The 10,427-nt window shown below is 42.3% G+C and overlaps 1 protein-coding gene across 1 annotated transcript in view; it reads right to left on the reverse strand.

Moving 5' to 3' along the window:
* The window catches only part of PRPF39 (pre-mRNA processing factor 39), a 49,766-nt gene extending 39,960 nt beyond the window's left edge, over positions 1-9,806 (reverse strand). The window contains exon 1 of the mRNA XM_004698560.4: positions 9,701-9,806. The gene's annotated coding sequence lies outside the window, so the exon portion shown is untranslated. The remainder of the gene's footprint in view (positions 1-9,700) is intronic.
* Positions 9,807-10,427: the final 621 nt, after the last annotated feature.

Below are 10,427 nucleotides of genomic sequence, written 5' to 3' on the forward strand. Positions count from 1 at the left end.
TTAAGTGGAGAGGAAATGTTTTGAGAATGATGTACAAATGCGCTTTACACAATTGATGTGTGTATGGATTGCGATAACAGTTGTATGAACCCCTAATAAAATGATTTAAAAAAAAAAAAGAAATACAGAATTGTATGAATAACCAGAAGGAAAAAAAAAAGAGTTACAGTCTCTGATAGGCACAGGAGTCATTTTACTTTGTCCTATAAGGTTACTGTATGTCAGAACCAACTTGCTGGCACTGAGTTTTGGTTTTTCATTCACTACACTAATTGTTTCCATGTTTCTTTTGATTTCCATCACTCTTCTTTCATCTAGATGCAAAGAGACCAATAATTGTACCTCATATATCTGCTTCTGAGTTTTTAAGACACCAGTTGCTACTCACTAAGAAGTAAAACACTATCGTTGTGAACTGTTATGCCAAGATCCCTTTTATGTTCTACCACATTCATGAATAAATTTGCAACAAAAGTAAAAATACATACAAATATCCTCTGCCAAGCCTATATATATATTTGTAGTTATACGCCTACTCTCCTTCCTACATTTATTCAGACTGCATGTCTATCCAAGCCTGCATCTACTCATTGATGACCGTTATTTCAAGTTGGTGCATGTAACAGTATTTGTCTCGTGCCTTTAATTATTACAAATCTTCCAATGTCTTCCCCTACTTCCATTATTTTTGCCTAACCTCTCCCTTATTATATATTGTCTTCTCCTTCATCCAAGTTATGCCTCACTTTCTTACTTCTAAATGAAAATATTTAACACTACCTGCTTCACAAAGCTGTTGAAAACATCAGATAAGAAAAGAGCAATTGTTCTTTGTTAGAACCCACCGCCACAGCCCCTGGGTCAAATATCTTGTCAAGGATTGTCTTCTTTTTTGCTGCGCCTCAACTTTACCAAGCATGCTATCTTTCTCCAGGGACTGGTCTCTCCTACCAACACATCCAAAGTATGTAAGATGAAGTCTTGCCATCCTTGTCTCTAAGAAACATTCTAATTGTACTTCTTTCAAGACAGAATTTTTGTTGTTCTTTTGGCAGCCCACGGTACTTTTCAATATTCTTCGCCAGCACAATAATTCAAATGCATCAATTCTTCTTCCATCTTCTTTATTCAATATCCAACTTTTACATGCATATGAGGAAACTGAAAATCACATGGCTTGAGAATTTTCTGAAAGAACTGTAGAAAAAATTGAAGTCTAGAGTTGCAATAATGATAGATTCTGTAGGCAAAATACTGAAGGATGGAAGAAGCATCAAGAGGGTGGGGAAAAAATAGTCACTGTACCAAAAAGAGCTAGTCAACATTCAACTAGTTCGTGAGGTAAAACAAATGGTACCGAAGGAAGAAGTCAACTTAATGGCAGTGGATTTTAATTGTAGAATTCTAATTCCTAGCATTTTCACGGAACCCTGTGGCATAGTGGTTACACAATGGGCTATGATTTGTAAGATCACTATTTCAAAATCACCAGTTGCTCCACAATAGAAAGACAGGGCTTTCTACTCCATTAAAGTTAGTCTCACAGTGCTCGCTTCGGCAGCACATATACTAAAGTAAGTCTCAGCAACTCACACAGGCAGTTCTATCCTACCCTATGGAGTCGCTATGAGTTCGGCATCAACTCAATGGCAGTAAGAGCATTTTCCTTCTTTCTTTTTAAAAAATACTTTTATTGGGGGCTCTAACATCTCTTATCACAATCCATATATTCATCCAGTGTGTCATGCACATTTGCACATATGCCACCATCATTTTCAAAGCATTCTCTTCTCACTTATGCCCCTGGTAGCAGCTACCCATTTCCTCCCTATCCCTCCCCCACCCACCCTCCCTCCCAAACCCTTGATAAATTATATATTATTTCCATCTCTTACATTGTCCTCCATCACCCCTCATACACTTTTCCATTATTTGTCCCCCTAGGAGAGGGTTCTAGGTTGATCCTTGTGATCAATCCCCGCCCCCCTCCTCCCACCATCCTACTGGTGTCTCTACTCTGTTGGCCCTGAGGTGTTTATATATCTTGTATTCCTTGTGTTGTGGGCTCTTATCTGTAGCAGTGTGCATGCTCTGGTGTAATCTGATATATAGGGTAGAACTGAGGTCATGATAGTGGGGTGAAGGAAGCACCAAAGAACTAGAGGAAAGGTGTGTATTTCCTCGGTGCTATACTGTACCCTGATTGGCTCATCTCTTCCCTGTGACCCCTCTGTGAGGGGATGTCCAATTGTCTACATATGGGCTTTGGGTCTCCACTCCATGCCCCACCCCCCCATTCACCTTGGGTATGGTTTTGTTCTGGGTCTTAGATGCCTGATACCTGATCCCATCGACACCTCATGATCACATAGGCTGGTGTGCTTCTTCCATGTGGGCTTTGTTGCTTCTCAGCTTGATGGCCGCTTGTTTATCTTCAAGCCTTTAAGACCCCAGATGCTGTATCTTGATAGCCAGGCACCATCAGCTTTCTTCACATTTGCTTATGCACCCATTTTGTCTTCGGCGATCACGTCAGGACAGTGAGCATCACAGAATGCTGGATTGTTAGAACAAACTGTTCTTGTGTTAAGTGAGTACTTGAGTCAAGGTCCAATGTCCATCTTAACATAAAGGTATGAGAAAAAGAGCATTTTCACTGGCTGATTTTCACAAGTCTTAGTTTGGAAGCTCCTACATGGGAGGTTAAGAATCACACACCAGACTGTGTGATCAGGAGGTGTCAATGGGTTCAGGTTTATCAGGCATCTAAGACCCAGAACAAAAAATCAAATCAATGTGAATGAGAGAGAGAGCGGAGTGAGAACCCAAAGCCCATCTATAGACAATTGGACACCCCCTTACAGAAGGGTGAAACGGAAGAGACGAGCTAGTCGACAAAACATACAACTTTCCTCTAGTTCTTTAATGCCACTCCCCACCCCCTGAATTCTACCTTACAAATCCCCAGCTAGACTAGAGCATGTACACTGGTACAGATAAGAGCTCTCAACACAGGGAATCCAAGACAGATAAACTCCTCAGGACCAATAACGAAAGTAGTGATACCAGGAGGCTAAGGGGAAGGTGGGGGAAGAAAAGGGGAACTGAACACAATAATCTACACATAACCCCCTCCCAGGGGAATGGACAACAGAAAAATGGATGAAGGGAGACAGCGGTCAGTATAAGACGTGAAAAAAATCATTTATAAATTAAAAAGGGTTCATGAGAGAGTGTGGGTGGGGGAGAGAAATGAGCTGATTCCAAGGGCCCAAGTAGAAAGAAAATGTTTTGAAAATGATGGCAATAAATGGACAAATGTGCTTGACATAATGGATGCATGTATTGTGATAAGAGCTGTTAAGAACCCCCAATAAAATGATTAAAAAAGAATTGTCTTCTTTTCTCAAATCTGGGTCACATCATCTCCTACCTCACTATCACACCTCCTGAGTTGACAGTCTACTAAGCCAAACTAGGTGTTCCTCTTCTACTTGAGCTCTAAACTTTTGAGTACTCCAAAACTCAATAATTGTCCATTGCCCTTTCTATAACTCCAAATTGCATATCACTTTATGCAGACTCTTAAATTCCCATCTCCAGTCAAGTCAGACCTCTTTTAGAAATTCCCAATTCTTATCTCCAAATGTCTACTTGACATATCAAGCTAATTGAATTCCTCATATTCCTTCTCCCCTATATTAGTCTGGGTAAACTAGAGAAACAAATCCAGAGAAACTCATATGTATAAGAGAGAGTTTTATATAGAGGGTAAGTATACATTAAGAAACATCCCAACCCAGTACTGTCCAAGCCCCTAAGTCCAACATTCACCCATATGTCTGACACCAATCCACAGTCATTCTCAACCTCACAAAACATACGCAAAGACGCTGACTGCAGGAGGAAAGCCAAATCAGTGAGCGTGTAAGCATCTCAGTGCTGGCAGGGGTCTCCACACGGCTGCTCCAGCACCCAGGGCTGCATCAGGGTAGGTCCAGGAGGCTTCTCCTCAGGGATGTTTTGCAAGAAGTGAGCCTTGCCAGCTGAAGCAGGTAACTGGTTAAGGCAGCTGCACCCTGGTTCGACCATCAGAAAGCACGACACCCAAGAACTAGAAAGACAAGGCTCACCAAGCCACTTATTTCTCCGCCCTTCAATTAATCCCACGTGTTTATACGCCAGGTTGGCACAATAAACCTTAACTATCTCATCCCCAGACAGGCTCAATTCACAGCCATCTCTATCTTCCCAATTGCTCAGGCCAAAATCTTGGGAGTTTTTCTTGACTCTTCTTTCTTTCACACCCACCAATCTGTTAGCAAATCCTTCAAATGTGAGGGGATATTAAAAAAAAACAACCCTGGAATTGTGCTGGGTGGAGCGGAACATCAAGCATCCAACAACTTGCTCTGAGTTAGTGCACCCAGTGGCGTTGCCTGGGAAAGTTCTCTCTGGTCATGGTGAATTTTTCCCCATAAAAGCACTTTCACTCAAACCTTGGGTTTTTTGTGATGGCTGATTTAAAACAGCGTGCAGCTGTGAAATTTTGTTTCCTGCTCAGGAAAATTGTGAGGTTAAACACAGCTTACAAGGGCATCCCTATGGGAAAACTCAAGTGCACTAGTGGTCTTCTCACTTCAAAAAAGGTGAAATGTTGGTTGATGACAAGCCTCCTCTGGATGTTCATCAACTTTCCAAATGGTAGAAAATGTTAACCCAGAGTGCATTTGGAGTTTGTTCCACCAGGTCAGACTGTTAAGCAAGCTTTCTACTGAGAGGTTCTGAAAAGACTGCATAACCATGTGTGACAAGAAAGGCCTGATTTGTGGCAGACAGGGTGGGGTAGTTACATAATCTAGTGTCAATTTGGAACTTGAAAGGATTAAGAGTGAAGGGAGGTGGAGTATAGTCTGTTAATTGGATCATAGCCAATGAAGCCTCTGTGTGGGTATGGCTTTCTCCTGAGGATTCTGGGAACTTTGGTATTTTCTCCTTGGAGAAGGGAGACATTCTCTCTCTGCTCACTCCCTGAGAGACACTGTACTGACAAGACACATGATGCTATGCCCTCGGTGCTAGAGAAGCCACATGGACCTACCCTGATGCAACCAGGCCAATGGAGCCAGAGAAGCCACATAGAGACCCCTGTCAGTGCTGAGCTGATTACAACACTACTGGATCCACAAGACTTCCAACCCACTGGCCTGTGATCCTCCTACATTCAGCATCATTGCATGTATTTCATGAGTCTGAAGAGCACTTTATAGATTGGTATCGGACATATGGGCTAATATCAAACTATGGACTTAATGGGGACTGGGCTGGGATATTTTCTCAATATTCAATTGTTCTTGTAATATAAACCTCTTTCATATTCACATGAGTCTCATATGAATTTCTCTAGTCTACCAAGACTAACACACAGGCAACTAGTTTTGTCACGACAATGTACCTGCTCAAGCAGTCATGGTTTCCATGCACCTTACTCACCGGACTTCGCTCAGTGCAACTTATTCTTGTTTCCATGAATGAAGAGGGACGTGAAAGGACAGTGATTTGATGACATAGAGGAGGTGAAGAAAAAAACAAGGGCATGCCACGTCAGCCATCCAAGCAGATGAGTTTGAAAAATGTTTCCAAGAATAGAATCGCAGATTTGACAAATGTATTAAGTATTATGGAGAGTACTTTGAACGTGATATGGTTGGTTTTTAAAAAAAAAATTAAATACACAGCTTTGAAGAAATTCCAGGTTTCCTTGGGTATTTCCTCATATATTCAGAATGCCAATTCTCACCATCTTCAAGTCATTTTTCTTTCAATGAGAATATGTCATGGCCTCCTTCAGCCTTCTAATAGGTCTCGAATCTTTCCTTGCTTTACCCTACTACTCCCTCCTTGTCCCGTTTGTTCTCAACACAGCAGGTAGTGCTGTTTTTAAATTATAAGTAATATCTTATCACTCCACTACTCAAAGCACTCCATCTCTTCCGCTGGCCCACTGCCCCTCCAAAGAATGCTCATCATACACTGTTATGACTTCAATTATCAGTCATTAGTGAAAACACTAAGTTCACTGCCATCGAGTCCATTTTGATTCATAGCAGCAACTCCCTGTGGGTTTTCAAGACTGCCACTGTTTATGGGAGGAGAAAGCCCAGTCTTTCTCCCACGGTGGTTTCAATCTGCCGACCATCCAGATCACAGCCCAATGTATAACCTCCAAGGCTCCAGGAAAATATTACAAGATGTTATTTATTGAACAAGTACTTCGTAGAATGCCACTACTTGAATTAAACTGAAATTTTACCCTAAAACACACTTTTATTATGGATATTTTCAAACACACAAAATGAGAGAATAACCCCCATGTAATCTTCAACATGATTAAAGAATTATCAACGTATGAAGAATCCAGTTTTATCTATACCCCTCTACTCCCACTCGCCATTACTCCATAACACACATAGGTTAACATTCATATATTTCATCCATATTCTTTAGCATGTACCCCTTTGAAATATCAGAGACCTTATACAGGACAGGGTACAATTGCACCCTTGGGTATCTAAGACTATAAATGTTTACAGGAGAATATAGTCTCTCATCTCCTAAGAAGCAGTAGTTGGTAGAACTGAACTGCCAACCTTGCTGTTAGAAGCTTAAGTTTAAGCCACTGCATCACTAGGGTTCCTAATGCTCCCACAGCAGTTATTTTCTCCATTGCACAGATCACACTTGGGATACTTATTCAACTCTATCTTCCCTATTAGATTATAAGTATCTTGAGGGTCAAAACCAAATAGACCAACACCTAGAGGTATACTATACCGGAAGCCTAAACATTCACTATCATGGAGTTGAAACCAACTAATAGTGAACCCACAGGCCAGGGAAGAACTACCCCCTTTGAGTTACTGAGACCGTAACTCTTAAGGGAAGTAGAAAGCCCTGCTTTCTCCCTAGGAGCACCTGGTAGTTTTGCACTGAGGACCTTGTGGCCCAATGCTTAACCATAGTAACACCAGGGCTACACCCTCAATTCACTGAATCAATAGCAGCTTTGCAAACTTCAACCATGAAATAATCATACACACCCTTTGCTATAAAGATTAAGTAGTTCCTGCTTTTCATCCACACTATTATTATAATTCAAAAACTCACTGCCATTCAGATAGACCTCATTATTATAGTTTTAGTAATTATCTTCATCTCTTTAAGCAAAAACCAAACACATTTCCATCAGATGGATTCCATTTATAGTGACCCAGTACAATGGTTATTGAACCTTTATGGAGCAGTCAATCTAATCATCCTCTCACAGGGCAGCTGATAGGTTTGAACTGGGACACTGAGGTTAGCAGTCCAAAGCATCCCAACAGCATCACTGGTGCTCCTTTAACTCCTCACTAGATCAATGTTTTTCAAACTGTACACTACATCAAACGCCTGTTCAATTTTTAATGGAAAAAAGAATGTATATATTAGTATGCAAGCACAGAGAAAAAGTACATTGTTGAAATAGACATTCAATTTTTCTACAGCTGGAGCAATTGAAACTTAAAACAAAGTTTCATGCAGGGAACTATGAAGCCATGTTGTAATTTGAGTCTCTGGCACACTGTGGGGGCTTTTGTAGAACAAATTATTACTCTCTCATCTGTCATAATTAGGCTATAAAACATAATACATACATTCCACTAAGGATTGCAGTGATCTTTTCACTTTTTTACTCTCTAACTTCCTTTTATGCTTGAGAGGTACTCAAAATCATAAGGTTAGTTGTTTTTCTCATAAAGAGCAGTATATATAAAAGTCTGAAAGACAGGAGCTTTTGTATTGCAAACCAACAGTTTTATAATTTACAGGTAACTCTACATCTCAGCCAGAAAGTCCATTTGAAGCCTTGTATAGTAAGAAGAAAAACTGTTATAACCACAGGCTCTTGTGACTGTTATATGTACTATGTTCCAGAAACTGGATGGTTATGTATATATATAAACTCTCACTGCCATCAAGTCCATGCTGACTTATGGGGACTCCCCCCCACCTACCCATGAATTTCTGAGACTGTAACTGTTCACGGAAGTAGAAAGCCCAGTCTTTCTCCTGAGCAGATGCTGGTAGTTTTGAGCTGATGACTAATTGGATTATAGCCCAATGCTTAACCACTACACCACCAGAGCTCCATTATATGTATGTATATACGTACGTATGTATGTGTGTGTATTCAGATATATAAAGATGCATTGCCAAACAAGACAACAATTTTTTTAGATTAAAAAAATTACAGTTGGATGAGTACTACTTTCTTCCTCATTTGGCTATCTTCCATATCAAATCAATTTTATGCCTTATGCAGAATATGTATTTGTTAACATACTAAATGTTGTTCTTAAATAAATTCTGAAAAAGCAAATTCTTAGCACTTTCTTATTCAACTATTAAAAAGCTCACTGCCATCTTGTCTCAAAGATGTAGAACAGCCGCGTGGGTTTCCAAGACTGTAACTCTTTACAGGAATAGAAAATCTTGTCTTTAGGTAAGCAAAAACATTCCTAAGTATTCTGAGACTAAATTTCTGCTTTTCCATTCTCCAAATACCACATTCTACCTATCAGTTAACTCTTCTCTGTTCAACCCCTAATTATTTCAGAGCTCAAAATTTTGAACTAGTCTTCAGGAAAATGCATTTCTGTCACTATCCTTACCAGGAGATGAACAGTGAAGTTTCAACTTTTGCAGCTCTACAAATAAGTTCTAAATCCCGGTTGTGGGGGAGGGGGAGGAGAATGACTGAGTAGTTTGTTCTACAAAAACCCCCTCAGTGTGCCAAGCACTTAAATTACAACATGACATCATAGTTTTTTACATGAAACTTTTTCCTAAGCTTCAAGCTTTCCAGCTGTAGAAAAGTTTAAAACACTCCTTAGCAGATGGAATTTTGCTGCCTAAAAACCCAAAATCCTTAAGGAAAAGGCAACACGACTATCAAACTCAAAAGTCATTTCAATAGACATAAAACATGTGGTACTGAAGTAGCAACAATAACATTTTAAGAATTTTATAACCTTAAAAATCTGATTTCTGATCAAGACTTGAAAAACACCAGTTCTGGTCTCTGGCTACAAAAGATAAATATTCTTTAAAACATTTATTTTAGAAGTCTTCCCAGGATCTTTAAGGTCTGATTTTTTTATCTTACTCTTGTCAAATGCTTGAGGCAATCTTTGGAGTGCAAGGCCCGAAAGGAGTTGCTTTTGTAGCCAGAATGCATAACGTACCCTACAAAGCACCTAAAGGCTTTATTAATAGAACTTGACCTATGTCCTCCCAATCCCTGGCATCTGCGAAAAGGCTCCTTTCCCTTCCCGGTCACAGTGGCTTCCAGCTCCTGAAGGAAGGGATTCGGAGCTGCTCCCAGATCTCTACTTAAATCCAAGCGACGGAGGCACACCCCTCCTTTGGGACTTAAGACATCATCTAGAGAAACGTCTGAACTCAGAAACCTCCCGGTGCTCTCCCCCACAGGTGGGAAGGCGAACGGAATGGGCAGCGCGGGGCCGAGGCCAGGCCAGGCCGCAGACGCGGCGGGCGGGGGAGGCCGCGGCCTCGGCGTATCCTGAGCCCAGCAGGCCCCTTCCCGCCGCCAGGACCGCGTCCTCCGGCCGATTCCACGGGGCACGCGCCAGCTGACCTTGCGACGGATGCCACTCAGGGCCATGAGCCTAAGCCGGGAACCACGGAGCCAAAGAGAGCACTTCCACCGCCGCCTCACGCTTCGCAACCTTCACAACCACCGCACCCGCCGCCACCAGCGCCACGACCGAGGGCCCGGTCCGGAGCCCGGCGCGCATGCGTCGGCGTCCGGCGGCAAGGCGTCACGTGATCGCGCTGCGCGCAGGCGTCGCCCTCCGCCGGGGGGCGGGCGGCTCCCGGCGGCCGCTCCCGTTCGCCGGTGCCTGCTTCAGCCCTGCCCTGCGGCCACGGGACTAGGGCAGCTGTGCCTACGCGGTTTCCCTCATCAAGACCTCCCGCGCCGCCAGGGAGCTCTACCGTTTTCCACATGCCCAATTTTAGTCACAGACAGCGCCCCGCCTCCCTTAAAGAAAAAGGTCGTTATTGGTTTGGTTTGGTTTTTAGCAAATCTTGTCAGGTTTTCCCAACAATTGCTCGGGTGTTATCCCTCTACCTAAACATGGCCAGGAATTCAGTCTTAAACTCCCGTCTCAATTAGGTTCGGGTTCTGGGCATACTCGAGTCTACTGAAGATGAGACGACCGCGGGTTTAGGGACTTAGGGAACGGACTGCTAAAGAGGCACGCACAGGCAAATAGTCTGCGTGGGGTTGATCGTTTTCGCTGCCCTCTTTATTTGTACCCCGCCGGCACATATTTAATATGGCCATTTGGTCGGGCCAGACT

This window comes from Echinops telfairi, unplaced genomic scaffold (genome assembly GCF_000313985.2).
Source record: "Echinops telfairi isolate 266 unplaced genomic scaffold, ASM31398v2 ScPeMD7_18;HRSCAF=68, whole genome shotgun sequence".
Taxonomy (NCBI): domain Eukaryota; kingdom Metazoa; phylum Chordata; class Mammalia; order Afrosoricida; family Tenrecidae; genus Echinops; species Echinops telfairi.